An 18,430-nucleotide genomic window follows, 5' to 3' on the forward strand; every position below is an offset into this window, starting at 1 on the left:
AAAATGCCCATCAGAAACTTGTTTAAAGGAGTAAATGGGAACAGGGATGGGCTTTTGGTTTCCCAGATCTCTCAACGTGACTTTTGCCAGGAAACTGAAAGCGCTTATCAGATTTGCTTCATCTAGAAAGAATGGTTCTATGTTTCCCTTTGCAAGTCTCTACAGGCCAGTCAATCTGATGAACTATCCAGATTTCACCGCCCAACACTGTGACAGTTCCATGATTTATTGGCCACCATGAATAATGCCAGTATTACAACACACACAAACATCACTTTATAGCTATTTTATGATTGTTGGATTGTTGATGGTCAAGCTGTTTTCATCCCTTGGTGTCCAGAGATTTCAGACCCATTCAAAGACCTGAACCAAACAACTTTGGGATAATGAGGAGATGCTGTGTAGGGTTGGCATGAGCAGTGGTTCATTGAAGAGCTCAGGCTTAAAAGTTTTTGGCCATTAAAGTTATTCATAATCTATATGGCAGCAGAAGCTTAATGATATCATTTTCCTCCTATCCTTCCTGGAACCCAAATGACTATCTGTAACATCATTTGAGGTGTGTGAGAAAACAAGGGAAAGAGAATAGGATGAGAATGATTCCAAATAACCTCCTTCTCCATCTTAAGGAATAAGAAAAATAACTAAGCCCAAAGTTAGCATAAGAGGAAAAAATAAAAGTTAGAGTAGAAATAAATGAAATAAAGAAATGTAATAAAAGATTGACCAAACTAAGGGCTGGTTCTTTGGAAACAAATATAAAATTGACACACACTTAGACTAACCATAGAAAAAAAATAGAGGAAACAAATCAATAAAATTATAAATGAAAAAGGGATGAAATAACAGACACCACAGAAATAAGGATCATAAGAGGGTACTATGCACAATTTCATGCCTACAAACTGGACAACCTAGTAAAAATGGAAAATACATAACCTATTAAGATTAGAACAGGAAGAAATAGAAAATTTGAAGACATCACTTACTAGTAATAAGACTAAATAATATAAAAAATCTCCCAGCAGGGGCACTTGGGTAGCTCAGTTGGTTAAGTGTCCAACACCTGATCTCAGCTCAGGTATTAATCTCAGGTTCATGAGTTCAAGCCCCACATTGCGCTTCACATGGGGCATGGACCCTACTTTTAAAAAAATCTCCCAGCAAAGAGAAGCCCAGAGTAGATGGCTTCACTAGTACATTTCCCCAAATATTTAATGAAAAAACTAACACCATCCTTCTCAAACTCTTTCAAAAAATCTTAGAGAAGGGAAGAGTCCTCAATCCACTTTACAAAGCCAGCATGATCCTGATACCAAACCCAGATAAGGATACTACTACAAAAGAAAATTAGAGGCCAATATCATTGATGAATATAGATGCAAAAATTCCCCCCAAAATACTAGGAAGCCAAATTTGGCAGCATATTTAAAGGACCATTTACCATGATTAAGTGGAATTTATCCCTGAGATGCAGGAATGGTTCAACATATGCAATATGCAAAAATCAATGTGATTCATCATATTAATAGAATGAAAGAACCATATAATCATCTCAATAGATGCAGAAAAAACATTTGACAAAATTCAACATCCATTCGTGATAAAACACTTAACAAATTAAGCATAGAAGGAACATCTCAACATAATAATGGTCACATATGACAAGCCTGTAGCTAACGTCACACTCATTGATGCCAGTTTGAAAGCATTTTCTCTTAGATCAGGAATAAGAGAAGGGTGACTTCTCTCACCACTCCTATTCAACACTGTATTGTAAGTCCTAGCTTGCACGACAGGGAAAGGATTAAAAAAAGCATCAAAATTGAAAAGGAAGTAGTAAAATTGTTTTTGTGTGCTGATGACATGATTTTATATGTAGAAAATCCTCAAGACTCAACCAAAAAACTGTTAGAACTAATCAATAAAATCAGTAATATTGCAGGATACAAAATTAAAATACAAAAGTCAAGAGTGTTTCTGTAACAATAAATTTTCTGAAAAGAGGGGTACCTGGGTATCTCAGTCATTTAAGTGGCTGCCTTCAGCTCAGGTCACGATCCCAGGGTCCTGGGATCGAGCCCTGTATGGGACTCCCTGCCCTGTGAGGAGTCTGCTTGTCCCACTCCCTCTGCTGCTGACCCTGCTTGCGCGCGCGCACTCTCTCAAATAAATAAAATCTTTTAAAAATTTTCTGAAAAGGAAATAAAGAAATCAATTCCATTTACAATAGCATAAAAACAGTAAGATGCTTAGGAATAATTTTAACCAAGGAAGTGAAAGATCTCTACTTTGAAAACCACAAGATATTGATGAAAGAAATTGAAGATGATACAAATAACTGGAAACGTAGGTTTACAAATAAGAGTATTATTAAGACACACCCAAAGCCATCTACAGAATCAATGCAACACTCATCAAGATTTAAATGGCATTTTTACAGAAATTGAAAAAATACACCTAAAGTTTATATGGAATTTTAGGAAAAGATTCTGAAAAGCTAAAGAAATTCTGAGAGAGAAGAACAAAGCAAGAGGCATCATAATTCTTTTTTCATGCTATACTGTAAAGCTATAGGAATTAAATCAGTATAGTATTAGCAAAACAAACAAACGACCCAAAACAGAAAGGCCCATGGAACAGAATTGAGAACCCAGAAATAAACCCTAGCATATAGGTCAACTAATATATGACAAAGGAGCCAAGAATACTCAATGGAGAAGACAATCTCTTTAATAAATGGTACTGAGAAAATTGGACATTCACATATAAAATAATGAAACTTGACTTACTGCTCACAAAAATTATCCACAACTGGGTTAAAAAGTTAAACATAAGACCAAAGTCATGAAATTCCTAGAAGAAAACAAAAGGAAAGAGCTCCCTGGGTTTTTAAAGTAATTTTTTGAAAATCACCCCTAAAGCCCAACCAGAAAAATAGAAAATTATTAAAGTGGGACTACATCAAACTACAAAGCTCTGTACAGCAAAAACAAAGTAAAAAGACAACATACAGAATGGGAAAACATATTTGCAAATCATATCTGATAAAGGGTTAATATCCAAAACACATAAAGAACTCATACACTAGATTACAAAAAATAATAATAAATTAGAAAATGGGCAAAGGGAGGTAGGATCAAGGTGGCAGAATAGGAAGATCCTGAGCTCACGTCCTTGTGTGAACATACCAAGGCCACAATTATACACAGAGCAATTCGAAGAATGACCTAAAGACTAGCAGAATAACTCTTCCACAGCTACAGATATATAGAAAAATCCATATGAAAAGAGTAAGGGGGTAAAGATTCCATCTTTCAGGACTCATACTACCCATGTGGTGACTCATGAATGGGAGAGATATCTCAGGTGTGGAGGTCCCTTCTAAGGAGTGATGATTTCAAGCCCCACATAAGGCACACCAGCTTTGGGGACCTACATCAGGAAGATAAGCCCCATAACATCTCGCTTTGAAAACTAGTAGTGCTTACCTCCAGGAGAGCTGAAGGCCTATAGGAGACAGAGACTCCACTCTTGAGGAGCCTGACAAATTCACTCCTTCAGAGATCCAACACAGAGACATCAGTTTGGAATGCATCTAACCCATACATGAAAGAGATATATTGGATAATTTGACAGAATGTGCCAGAGGGGCAGAGATCTGTAGGAAATTTCTCTGGGAATGGAGATTCTGCTGGCTTCCATTTTTTAAACACTTCTTCTACTTGCTGGCCTGGCACTGGGGGGGGGGGCACCATTTCTAACACCCTCCATCTACCTTGCTACCACCACTTGCCCCTCTCTGGCATTCCCCTGTGGACTATCCAGTCTAACACATCTGCCCCAGCAGGCACCTATCCAAAGCAGCTCCCACCCTCCTGTACCTGGCAGATGGCCTTGGTCTGGATTAAGGTCCTGCCATAGAAGCTCCTGCCTGAGGGTTATGCCAGCTTTGTCCACTAGCACACCTAGAATAGTGACAGCCAACCACACTCATGACTATCCTTGCCCACCAGTGCACCTGCAGCAGAGCCAGCTGGGCCTCTTAGCCAGCTGTACCAGGGGCCAGCTTCACACACCAATGTACCCACAATAGTCATGGTTGGGCAAAGAGCCAGCTAGGCTGGGGGCTGTCCCACCCACCAGCATACCTGCAGTAGTCATGGCCCAGTCACAACAGGATGGTGCACACAGTCCACATCTCATACATCCCTGGAGTTCCTGGTCCCTTGACCAGGGGATATTGTGTTTCTGTGCTATGGGACACAATCTGTATAAGACTACTCCTTCAAGATTGGGAGATGTAGCTGATATACCTAATACATAGAAACAAATATAGAGATTCAGACACAATGAAAAGAGAAAGGAATATGTACCAAACAAAAGAATAAGACAAAACCTCAGTAAAAAACTCAATGAAGTAGGAATAAACAATTTACCTGATAAGAAGTTCAAAGTAATGGTCATAAAGATGATCACTGAAGAATGGATAAATGTAGTGAGATCCTCAATAAACAAATAGAAAATATGAAAAAGAACTAATCAGAGCAGAAGAATACAGTAACTGAAATGAAAAATACATCAGAAAGAATCAACAATAGATTAGAAAATACAGAAGAATGGGTCAGCAGTCTGGATACAGGGTCATGAAAATTACCCAAGCTGAGAAGCAAAAATAATAATAATTTTAAAAAATTTAAAGGGGTCTTTGGGAAAAAATTAAGCATATAAGCATTAGTAACATAAAGGTCCCAAAAGGAGAAAAGAGAGAGAAAGGAACAAGAAGCATATTTGAAGAAATAATAGCTGAAAACTTATCTAACCTGGGGAAGGAAACAGACACCCAGGTCCAGGAAGAACACAGAACTACAAACAAGAATTCCATGAGGTCCATACCAGGAGAATAAGTAAAATGTCAAAAATTAAAGATAAAAAGACAGAATATTAAGAGTAGCAAGAGAAAAGCAAATAGTCACATACAAGGGAACACTCATAAGGGTATCAGAGGATTCTTCAGCAGAAACTGCAGGCCTAGAGAGTGTGGCATGATATATTCAAAATGCTGAAAGGAAAAACATAAAACCCAGAACTATACCTAGCAAAATTAACATTCAGAATTGAAGAAAAGATAGTTTCCCAGACAAGTGGAAGTTAAAGGAGTTCATCACTAAACCAGTCTCATAAGAAATGCTAAAAGGATTTCTTTAAGCAAAAAATAGTCATTATGAGAAAAATAATTATGAAAGAAAAAATTTCACTTGTAAAAGTTATGGTAAAGGTAGCTGATCAACCATTTATAGAGCTAGTATAAAGGTTAAATTACAAAAGTAGTAAAAAATCAACTAACTCTACAATAATCAATTAAAAGGGACATAAAATAAAGAAATGTAAAATATGATGTCAAAAATATAAAATGTAAAATATATATATATAAAATGTAGGATGGCAGAAGTAAAAATATAGTGCTTTTAGAATGTATTTGAACTTAAGCATCAACATAAAATAGTCTACTATATACATAGGATGTTAAATATGAACTGCATAGCAACCACAAACCAAATGTCTACAATATATGCATAAAACAAAAAAGAGGAAAGAATTTAAACATAACACCAAAGGAAGTCATCATTTCACAAGGGTGGAGATCAAGAAGAGAAAGGAACAGAGAAGAGCTATAAACAGTAGAAAACAATTAACAAAATCACAGTAAGTATATACCTAAATAAATGTAGATGGACTAGACATATTTGCTGCATATAAGAGACTCACTTTAGATCTAAAGAGACCTACAGACTGAAAGTGAAGAGATGGAAAAATATATCTTATGCAAATGGAAAGAAAAGCTGGGGTAGTAACATTAAACAAAATTTATTTTTATTTTTAAAAATGTTTTATTTAATTTCAATTTGCCAACCTATAGTATAACACCCCATGCTCATCCCATCATGTAACAAAATGTATTTTAAAACAACACTGTAACAAGACACAAAGAAGGAATTATATAATGATAAAGGGATCAATCCAAGAAGAGGCTATAACAACTGTAAATATCTATGCACCCCTTAAGAGCAGCTAAATACTTAAAGCAAATATTAACAGACACAAAAGGAGAAATTTATAGTACTAATAGCAGGAAATTATAATACTTTACTTATATCAATGCATATAGATAGATCATCTATATAGAAAACCAACAAGAAATTGGGACCTTAAATAACACATTAGACTAGGGGATCATTAAGATATATATAGAACATTCCATCTGAAAACAGCACAATGCACATTCTTTACAAATGCACATAGAACATTCTCCAGAACAGTTCACATGGTAGGTCATAAAATATGTTTTAATAAATTCAAGGAGAATGAACCCCTATCAAGCATCTTTTCCAACCCCACCTGTATGAAACTAGAAATCAATTACAAGAAAAAACAACAACAACAACCTGGAAAACAGCTCCCCCCACCTCACCCCCCCCCCCCCCCCCCCCCGCCAAAACATGTGGAAGCCAAACAGCATGCTGCTAAACAACGAATGGTCAATGAAGAAATCAAAGAGAAAATTTTTAAAAATACCTTGGGACAAGTGAAAATGGAAACTAACTTTCCAAAATATATAGGATACAGCAAAAGTAGTTCTAGTTTCTAGTGATATAGGCCTGCTTCAAGAAATAAGAAAAATCTCAGGCAATCTAAAGGTATCCCTAAAGGAACCAGAAAAAGCAGAACAAAGTCCAAAGTTAGTACTGTGAAGGAAATAATAAAGATCAGAGCAGAAACAAATGAAATAGAGACTAAAACAACAATTAAAAAGATCAATAAAATCAAAAGCTGGTTCTTTGAAAGAAATAAATTAGATAAACCTTTAGCCAGACTCATCAAGAAAAAAAGGGAGGGGTTGGGGGCTCAAAATCAGAAAAGAAATGGGAAGTTACAACCAATACAAGAGATTATGAGACAATTACGAAAAATTAGATGGTAAAAAATTGGACAACCTAGAAGAAATAGGTAAATTCGTTTAAAAATACCATCTTCTAGACTGAATCATGAACAAACTGAAAATTTGAGCAGACATTAATGGGATTGAGTCAATGATCAAAAGTTTCTCAGCAAAAGTCCAGAGCCAGATGGCCTCAGAAGCGAATTCTACCAAACATTTAAAAAAGAGTTTTTGGGACGCCTAGGTGGTGCAGTGGTTTAGCGCCTGCCTTCAGCCCAGGGCGTGATCCTGGAGTCCCGGGATCGAGTCCCACATCGGGCTCCCTGCATGGAGCCTGCTTCTCCCTCTGCCTGTGTCTCTGTCTCTCTCTCTGTCTCTCATGAATAAATAAATAAAATCTTAAAAAAATAAAGAAGAATTAATACCTATCCTTCCCTATTCCAAAAAATTGAAAAGGAAAAAATGCTTCCAAATTTTAGGAGGTCAGCATTATCCTGATACCAAAACCAGACAAAGACGCTACAAAAAAAAAAAAAAAAAAAAAAAAAGGGAAAATTACAGGCCAATATCCCTGATGAACATACATAAACCAAAACCCAACAAAAAAATCCCCCCAAACCAAACTCATCAACAAGATTAGATTGCTTACTACCAGAGGCAAAGGGTGGAGAGAGAGAATTGGAAGGAGGTGGTCAAAAGCTACAAACTCGGGGTAGAAGATAAAGAAGTACTAGGGACATAACATACAACATGATGAGTATAGCTAATGTTGCTGTATGATACGCAGGGAAATTAAGAGTAGATCCTAAGGGTGCTCATCACAAAGAAAATATCTGTTCTTCTCTTTTTATTGTATCTAGAGGAGAGGATCATAAAAGCCTGTGCTGTAATCATTGCACGGTATATGTGAATCATCATGCTATACAATTTGAGCCTTATGCAGGGTGGGAGGTCAATTATTTTTCAGTAAAAGTGGAAAACAGCTGAAGGAATTAAAGAAAAGTAGTAGTGTATTTTTGGTGGGGGGACAAAGTGGTTCATATTAAAAATATTGAATTCACTGAGATGAATAACATAGGAAGAAGATTTTTTTTAATAAAAAATGTTTACTCTTCATCTGAGATAGACTATTCATGATCAGGAAGGTTTGTCCAGCCCCCCACCCCCACCCCATCTAGAAATGAAATTCTTTTGTGCATTCCTAGAGCTGCCTTTCTACTCTCATTTAGCAAAGCACCTTCATCATTCATCCCTGCGAGCTTTAAAGAAAGGAAGACAAAGCAGATGAGGCAAGGTCTCAGTTTCCTTCACAAAATGAACCAAATGTTTTCTCTTCTGAAGCAAGAGCCCAATGAGTTGTCATTAGTTGGTAGCACTGATGTGGGGATTAGGCGACTTCGCATAGTCTCAAGCGTTTACAAAATGGGTTAATGTGAATGAACATTACATTTCTCTGTTGCCAAATGCCTTCAGGGATGTGAAAATGAATAGTCTGGGTGAAAACTGGGAAAATATCTAAGATAAATGCTTCTCTTTGATTGAACAGGGACAGGATGTAAGAGCCCTAATGTGCTATAGTTTGGAAGGGCTTCTGGAGAAGAGCCAGGTCTTTAAAAATTAAGTATATGTTCAGCTTTATGGTAAACTTTGTAAGTACTTATGCCACTGGGTATCACAGAAGGAAAGTTGAATTAGAAGGCCTAGTAAACAACACATGCGCAAAACAAAAAAACAAAAAAACAAAAAAAAGAAAGAAAAAGATAAAGAGTAAAGTTTTCTCTTAATTTTTCTGACCCACAAAATGCCCTGGGTTCATCGGACTATTTCCTGAAGAATTTCTTTATTCCATACACTTTCCTTGATACTACTTACATGGTATAGCTGCTGTGCAATGGTTTTGTACTACTAAAAAGTCACAAAACCCAATCTATAATGAAAACCACAAAAGCCCACAACTCAGAAAGGAACCATATAGATTTCCACATATAGTAGTTTTTCTGAAAAGTGAACACATAAATAGCACATTTCTAAACTTTATCAAATGGTAAACTAACTGGATGATAGTGAAATGTTGCTTTTTAGTGAGTGCATTGAGCCTTTTGTCTTGGACAATCCTAAACAGGGAACTTCATTTCTATCTTATTCCTGCAATTGTAGCTTAGAAGTAGGCTTTTTTAAAAAAAATTTATTTATTCATGAGACACACACACACACACACACACACACACACACAGAGAGAGAGAGAGAGAGAGAGAGAGAGAGAGAGAGAGAGAGGCAGAGACACAGGCAGAGGGAGAAGCGGGCTCCATGCAGGGAGCCCGACGTGGGACTCCGTCCCGGGTCTCCAGGATCGCACCCTGGGCTGAAGGCGGCGCTAACTGCTGCGCAACCCGGGCTGCCTGAGGTTTATGTATCTACCCTAGTCAATATGTATATATATATTTTTGCTTATATTACAAAGTGTGTAGCCAGTAATTATTTTTAAAATGGCACCCAAACTGAGTGCCAAGAATCCCTGATGCTTAAAAAGAAACTAATATAGAGAACATTAGGAAATACAGAACATCTAGCCAGCCAGCCTCTCCATTTTACTAAAAAGAACATAGTACTCTGGATTTTTGGATTCGACTAAAAGAAGAGGAAAAGAGAAAATTCGAAACTGGACACGCTGCACTATTGACCTGCTTATCTGTTCAAGGTGTCCTGCTGGAATTCCACACGAACAGAAGCCAGACACCTGCTTTCTCGTCCACAACCTCAATTACCAACACAGAACTGGAGCAAACTTTGAATAGGGTATAGATTCTGTGCATAGTCAGCAATCACGTTTTTCTCGAGCACACTATGGGCTACCCTACACAAGCTGGCACCCAACAAAGATTTGTGCGGAAGAGAAGGAATGGAAAAAGCAGAGTGATTGTCAAACTAAGTTCTTTAAAAAAAAAAAAAAAAAAAATCTGTCTTTTCCCCTCATTTCTTCACTCTTGAAAATAACGGATACATTATAATACCTGAAAGCTTAGACTCAGGAGAACATTCAGACTGAAGTAATACATTTGAGGAATGGGATGTTCCAGTCACACCTGTTTATGTTTGAAGAGGGCTGGGCCCAGCGAGATGAGGCTCACTGCCCACGTCCCACACAGCTGGGGAAGACAGGCCCAAGCCTAGAACTCAAGGAAGTTTACCCCCAGGCTCATGCTCTTCTCCCCCCCCCCCCCCCACCGTGAAGCTGCCCAAGGCCAGGGTGGCTGTCTTAACTAGATGATTCCTCCCCTAGTGCTAGTGTCGCAATGACTTGCCGGCCTCCTGTAAATGCTAAGTCACCTGAGGCATTAGTAAAGGGAACACCTCAATTCTAAGATGTGTAGCCATACATCCTGTGAGCCCGGATTCTTCCAGAGTCTTCAACTGCCAGGCCGCTGAGTGGACCCAACTCGAACACTAGACCCTCATCAGTTTATGTTGGGCCTGCTTTTTTGTCGCGGATTACATGGTAAACTTTTTTTCTGCTTTTCCAGCTTCGCTGAAATATAGTTGGCAAATAAAAATTGTATATACTTAAGGTGTGCAGCTTCACGTTTTGATAGATGTATACACTGTGAAATAATCAACACAGCAAGTTTTTATGGTGGCTTATAATTTCATAAGTTTCAACCCCAAAAAAGAAAATACCTTGTTAATTACCATTGATTCCAAGAGGACAGCGCTAAAGTAGCAAAAGAAAGAAACCGTTTACTAGGCACATTTTCATATGGAGAAAGTTTATTTTTTTCCTGTGGAAGCTCAGGTATGCCTATTTAGCATACTAGGTTTTTGAGGTGGCAGTTAATGTAGTAGCATGTGTCAGCCATTGTATGTGCGACAGAGAATGGAGCACATGTAAATGGGACCTTAAGGAAGTTTCTAATTCCAAGTCCAATAAATGGACTTCTAAGTCCATTTATGTATGGACTGGGATCCAGAGAAAAGGCAAAGCAATGCACCTAAGTCTAAATATGCATGACCGGTGGCAAAGTGATGTTCAGCTGTCTTTTTGGTATCCATGCAGCCAGTTGAACCATGTAGATATTTCACACAACTTAAAAAAAAAAAAACAAAAAAAACAAAAAAAACATGGAAGGTGTCCATTTCCTCTAAAGCCTGTCACTTCTGGTCATTTTCATTTGCTGAGTGGATAGGATTCTTTTTTATTTTGGGGGGGTGTAGGATTCTTAAGCAGCTTTACCTTCTGTATTAGTTTGGTAGGGTGGCCATAAACCACAAACTGGTAGCTTAAACAGAAGAAACCTATTTCCTCACAGTTCTGGAAGTCCTAGATTAAGGGGTCATCAGGGTGGGGGCCTTCTGAGGGCTACGGGCAATGTCTGTTCTATGCTGCTCTCCTAGATGCTGGTGGCTCGCTGGCCATAGTTGCCATTCCTTGGCTGCTGCTCAACACTCCACTCTTCTTCGCAGCTTACAGCCATGTAAGGAAATTCTGGTAGATGACACTTGAGTATGGACAATGAGGGCAGGTTCTGGGTGACATCCTTGTGAAAGCTACTTTCCTTCCATTTCCTGTACCCCTGCCCTCTCCTCGAACATGGACGTGGTTGTGAGCCAGCCTCCACCTACACAGGAGGGCAATCCTTCGGGCAGTGGTTCTCAAACTTTATACTTTCTTATACTTTCTTCTGTACATTCTTAAAAATTATGGAGGACTCCAAGGAGCTTTTATTTATGTGGGTCATATCTATTAATAATTATCATTTGAAATGAAAAGAGCCTTTAAAAATATTTCCAAACAATGAACCCATTACATGTTACCATAAAGAACATTTTTAAAGATAAAGTTAAAAGAACTCTCTGAAAAGTATTGCATTGTTCCATATTTTTGTAAAGCTCTTTAAAGTTTGACAATAGAAGACAGACTCTCAGGTCTGCTTTTGCATTTAATTTGTTGTAATATTACATACACGTCGTGTAACCTGTGGAATACTTCACTATAGCCTCATGACAAAATGAAAAAAAGACAAAACCACCTCAATATTCTCCTAAAAAATTATTTTAATCTTGTCAATTCTTGAAAGGGTCTCAGAGACTGCTTAAGAGGCCTCAGACCAGACATTGACAATGACTCACTAATGAGGACAAAAATGGAGGACTAGGGTCCCAGTGTGACCACATGGAACAGAGCCCTGTAATCCCACACACCCTAACCACCTACCCACATAGATCTTCGTGCAAAGGACAAACAAGTCTTCTATCTTAAGCCACTGTGCTTCCATCTCCAATGAAGCCAACACGCTATTAAGACAATCATTTGACTGGCAGGATTGTTTTCCTTAAAACAGAGTTAACAGTGAAGTGATATTTCTCGTACCAAGTGTGAACTAAAAGTGGGAAACAAACTGTAGACTCAGAGAGCCCTCTACTTTCAAGATAAATGGGAGAAAGTGCATCTCCCTACAGAGCTTACAAAGATTTCCAGGTTTTCAGATCCAAAATGTGTCTGTTTTACTTTGACCCGCTTTGTTCACTTAGGACACTTGCTGGCCCCAGCAGGTAATGAGGCGGTAGAGAGCCAGTGGGAACTTTGTGGTAGGAAAGTGATCAGAACAATGCTTCAGGAACATCAATCTGAAGGTCCTGGGAAAAATGAACTGGAGAGGAGAGAGGCTAGCAATGGGAGAGCCAGGTGGCCCACTGAAGGCTACCATAAGATTCCAGGAGAATTAATGAGCAGTCTGGATTAGGTCCAGGGAGGAGGGTCGGAGGAAGGGGGTGCATTAAATGTATTCACGCCTGAACCTCGGTTACCTACACTGTACTGGTTATAGAGAACCATGGACCAGAGCACAGCCCGACTCTCCACCCAGACTATTCTTTATTACGACTTGTTTTCAGAACACTGCCTGCTGGTCTGCACCTGGCAGAAACATGAAGTGTCCCTCTAAGTCTTTTCCAAGGCTGCCCAAAGCTAGACCCCATAATTCATTCCCCAGAGCCTAATGACGCACTACAGCAACCCATTCCCCCATGTCAAGGAAATCTGAAGCAGAGAGCATGTCTGGCCACGTTTCACCTGTCAGCAGGTGGCAAAGAAAAAGTCGCTCCCTCCGGGCTGTCTGCGTTATAATCCCACCAAAACGTTTTGCTGACCAGTCCTGGGGAAGGAGCAAGGGGACCACCACCCTGGGGGGTGGCCCTTACCTGTATCCAGGATGGCTTTTATTTTTTTGTTTTGTTTTGTTTTTGTTTTTGTTTTCAGGATGGTTTTTAGAACTTATCCTACCTACTCTTTCCTGAAAGCTAGAATGAAATAGGAGAAAGGTTATGTGCCCAACAACAGCAAGAATAGCAACAGCCTACATACATAGATCGTTTATAAATGTGCCAGGTACACATTTCTTGTTTTGGGATACATTAGGTTGTTTAATTCCTATAACAATTTAAGACCGGTCTTAATATCATCCCGTGTTACCAATGAAGAAACAGAGGCACAGAATGTTGAATGACTTGCCAAGCTCATAGGTCTAATGACCTGAGAAGCTTGTATTCAAACCAGGTCGTCTGTCTCCAAAAGCCTGTAGCCTTAACCATATGTTGGTTTGCACACAGCAGCCCTCTTGAGAGCTTCCCTGGATATAATCTGGAACCAGCCCCCATATGCAAGAGGTCAGGGAGCAACCAAAGAGGCAGGCCACCCCAGGTTGGTAGGTAGCAGTTTTAATAAGCAAAGAGAGGGCAGCCCAGGTGGCTCAGCAGTTTAGCACCTGCCTTCAGCCCAGGGCCTGATCCTAAAGACCCACATCTGGCTCCCTGCACGGAGCCTGCTTCTCCCTCTGCCTGTGTCTGTCTGTCTGTCTGTCTGTCTCTCTCTCTCTCCTTCCCCCCGTGTGTGTGTCTCTCATGAATAAATAAATAAAATCTTAAAAAAAATAATAAGCAAAGAAAACCTACAGAGAAGGCTTATCTTGGGAAGCCACAAAATGAAGGGCTCTCCACACCCGCCTGCTAAATCTTAGAAGTTACCTTAACTGGGATCAGTCAAGCATACCGTGCAGGTGTTTTTAACACCACGTCACTATCTCTAAGGTATGTCCTGGGAGCAGCCTCTGAGAACAGGAAAGGCAAGCCGAATGCACGTTCCAAGGACAGGGGAGGGAGAAGCACCTTTAGCTCACATGTCAACTGGAGGTCACGTCTTTGATGACCTCCAACACCGTAGCATTTTATCATCTCAAATACAGTGCCAAGGGCTCAAGCCTGAGTTGTGGAGGATGGCAGTTCCCAAGAATATGAGCAAAAGAGAAGGCAAGGAGGGCTTGATATTCAAAGCGCTTGATATCCAAGCAAACAGAACTGGAGGAAAAAGAAAATCAATTGGATTTGATCCATTGTGCCAAGGAGAGGACGGAATAAAAAACAAGTCTAGAGTGATGAGTCTGGAGCACTGGATAATCGGTTTGGAATCCAATCAAGAGCTTTCATTTATAACCTGCTGAAGAGCAGAGAGATGTGACCCTGGTTCTAGGTTACCACGGAGCTTCTAATCACACATCAGTCAAAGAAAAATTTGTCAGCGGGGCCAACGTCTTGGCGCATTCACAGTCCTACCTGCGTGTCTGAGGAAGCCGGCAAAGCCCTCTACTCTCTCGCCGTCAGGCGCTGACTGATGGCCAGGGTCCTGGAGTCTCCAGGTTTTATCAGTTGATAGGGTCAAATTTGGCACAGCTGGCCAAGGGCCATCCATGTGTTTTCCTTCTGGAATGACTGTGGGTTCCTATTTGCTGCATCCAAGGTTATGTCCTTTGTAATCAGGCCAGTTTTCTACTTCTTTTGAAAATACCAACTCAAATCTTACTATGCGATGCCTTTTCTCCTGCAATAGGCAGAGTGCCCTTCCTGGGGTTTTCATAGCACCTTGACCATAGCTTTACTTACTAAACTGCTTTGTAATTGATTGTCTATATTTTTTCTTCCATCAGATTATGAGCCTAAGACCGGAACTGTGCCTCTTCCATCTTTGGGCCTCTGCACTGAGTAGAGTGGCCTGACACATGGCAGGCTCTATGGTTGATGAAGGAAAACAAAAGGATGGAAAGTGAAAAGAGGCAGAGAATGATGAGAGCACCTTTATAATATGGTTCAAGGTGTCCTGAGAATAACACTCCTATCGCCCCAGATCCCCTTTCTGGTGCTGCCTCCGTATGTGATGTTCTACCATAATCAAGGAGTTGGAAAAATGCAAATAGCTTTGGGAAAATAATTAATTCTTCATCAGCCCATAGCTATTAGTATGGGATGGGATGATTTTTAAGAAGGTGAGTTTCAGGGAAGAAAGAGCCTGGGGAAGATGAGGTTGTTGATGGGACCCACAACGGGTCATCCCAAGCAGAAAGGAAAAAGCCAGAGATATTGAGTGTCTCTGCTGGTAAAAGAGGGAAGGGTAAAGGTAGGGGGGTAGGGAGACTTCAGAAAAATGTCCTTACATAATTGTCCCCAGAACTAGTAGCCCAGAAGGGGAAAATATGATTATCCTGCATATCTCCTTGATGTATTTTGGAATCCTGGTGCTTATTTCAGTATCAAGCTTATGTGTAGATATCACAGTTATATCAACTAGTCTAATTTCTCTTGGCAACGTGGGACTCAATGAGCCAAACTGTTCAAGTATATAATTCAGTGCTTTCAAGGCCAAAGCAAATGCTGCATATTTAGCATTCTTTTTTTTTTTTTTTTTCGGAATAAACTAACTGATCAAGCCACTGGATGAACCACATTTCCTTTTCACAGCCAATCCCACATAATGTGATGATGTTCCAGCCCCCCAATGGTAGTTTAATCTGGAATTGGTTGTGCTGATTTGGTGGCTTCTTAAGCATTTTAAGAGACCTCCATGACTGTATTAGACCCAGGAAAACAAGCCACGCTGAGCTGCTGTGAACTGTGGATGTGAGGCTCATTTCTGCGGGGACTCTAGTCGTCCTGCTCCTAACCACCAGCTCCCTTCCTCTGTCATTTGCTCCCCCCTGCCTACCTTCGGGGTCATTTACTCTTCTAAAGCCACCTGCTCCTCCTTGCCTTTGAGTCCCCAGGTGCCAGCTCTCTAAGACTTGACCTTGGGAACTGCCAACTCAGAGCTGGGATGCCTTTTCCCAGCTGCAGCAAAAGCCATTTCAAAAAGCAGGGAGAGAGCTGGGCTTCTCATATTTTCCTTGCTGGATGTGTTTGTGGCTGCAAAAACCAATTACGGAAGCTCAGCTGTAAGAAATGAAATGTATTTAGTCACAGGTAAAGTTCATGAACACGTTATTAGCTGCAGAATGTGTGTGGTGGCATCTTTTACAAATGAATGCATATCCTAGATCCTGCTCCTTTTACAAATAAGCCATCTCCAGAGCGATATTGATGGCAAAAACAGAAGCAAGTCTAATGGCCAGGCAGCCTCAAAGCTGCTCAGAATAACGAGCTATGGCACACAGCACTTTATCTTCATCAGATTTCCCCCCCTGCTTGTTTAAAGCATCCGAAATGCCCATATTCCTCTGGGATCAAAGAGGCTTGCAAGTCCTGCAGGACAAACTCTTCCCTCCACACTTTTTTGTTAACATTTGAGGCTGTTTCACCAAGAGAAATTGTTGCATAGAGAGAAGTCAGGAGGCAGATGAAGGCACATATGGATGGCATTTTGGCTCTACCAGCACCATTTTTGAGAATGACTATACCCTCCCTTCCAACTGGCCAAAAACCATTTGGGAAACAAAGGACAAACCAACAGATTTAGTTGGCCTGTTCCCACTACATAAGACCTTTGGTGAAAATGAATTTTTAATTGAGAGAGCAATTTCCGTTTGGTGGTTTGTGGTTCCATAGAGATCTGAAACCTGGAAGACCACCCAGTATCAGATGTTATTCTAGGTGAAAAGGGAAAGCTTTCTAGAACCACAGATCTGAAAAGACCCTGGAGAGGCCTTGAGAAGTCAGGCTTTCCAGGCTGTTGGTTTATTGTTCAAGCCATTAGATGAAAGGTATTTGTGTGATTCACTTGGATCTTTGATCCGTGGACTCTGCTGTAGTTGGTTTGCCTCCCAACAGGAGGACTGACTTCCAGGCAAGGCACTGGCTTCCACTGCCAGCTCCCTTATCAATATTGCTGGCTGGGTGGCACCAGGTTAATCCTACAATATTTCCTAACTGCTTATAATGCTCCTTTGTTCTTTACTTTCCACTTGGAGCCACAAAGGGGTAAAAAAAAAAAGAGTCTGAAGGAGGTCTAAACTTGAAGAAAACAGAATTTGTTATGAAACCTTGCAAATGCTTTGAGATCTCTGTCCCTCTCAGCTCTTCTCCCTTTTGGCCAATGACCTAATTGCTTCCTTTACTGGGGGGGAAAGAAGTCCTCAGTGTCTGTTTTCTTGTTTTCCTCCTGGTTTTTTCAAAATTCCATCTCTGTATGAATCCTCTTCTCCTTTTTTTACGGTCTCAGATGGTGTCTTGCTTTCCCAGACTAATTAGCCAACCTGAATTCATAAACCCATACACTCCTCTTCTTCTCCTCAGTAACTGTTCTTTTACAGTTCCCCTTCCCCAAGCATCTTCAATTTTGATTTCTGCCTTGGCTCCCTTTCTCAGCTGCCTGCAGATAGGCACACACCTGTGCCTGGGAAGATTTCCTAAGCCACTCTGCTAATCTGCTTCTGCTTCTCCCTACCAAGACTCTTGGCCAAATGCCACCCAGTGTCTAGTAATAGGAACTCTAATAACAAGAAATGATAAATGACATTTGAGTGCCTACACTGTATCAATCGATTTACATACACTATCTTTTAGCCTCACAAAAACCCAATAAGGTGGCTATTGTTACCACAATTATCTCTGTTTTAAAGATGGGGAAATTGGGATGTCTGGGTGGTTCAGTGGCTGAGCGCCTCCCTTTGGCCCAGGGTGTGATCCTGGAGTCCCAGGATCGAGTCCCACATCGGGCTCCCTGCATGGAGCCTGCTTCTCCCTCTGCCTGTGTCTCTACCTCTCTCCTCTCTCTGTCTCTCATGAATAAATAAATAATATTTAAAAAATAAAATAAAGATGGGAAAATGGAGGCAGAAAGGAGTTAAGCAGCTTCCACAAGATCCCACAGTAAACTTAGAGCAGAGATAGGACTGAAATCTGGGGCATCTGGTCCCAGAGCCCACAGGTTACCCCACTGTCTCATGCTGCTTTTCTCTCTTGTTCTGCAGTCAGGCCTCCCAGCATTCTGGATCCATATGCAAGAATTGCATGACCTCAAAAGAGAGGAGTCCACTGACATTATCAATTTTTCATATTCATCGACCTTTCTGAAGTATCTGATAGGGTTGATCTTTGGTACCCATCTTCCTTCTCATCATTAACCTCTCCTTTGGCTCTTACAGCACCATACTCTTGTGGTTCTTATCCATTCTCTCTCATCACTCTTTCTGTCTTCTTTGCCAGCTGCATTTTCTTCTCTTAATGCATATGAGC

This window comes from Canis aureus, chromosome 34, assembly GCF_053574225.1.
Source record: "Canis aureus isolate CA01 chromosome 34, VMU_Caureus_v.1.0, whole genome shotgun sequence".
Taxonomy (NCBI): Eukaryota; Metazoa; Chordata; class Mammalia; order Carnivora; family Canidae; genus Canis; species Canis aureus.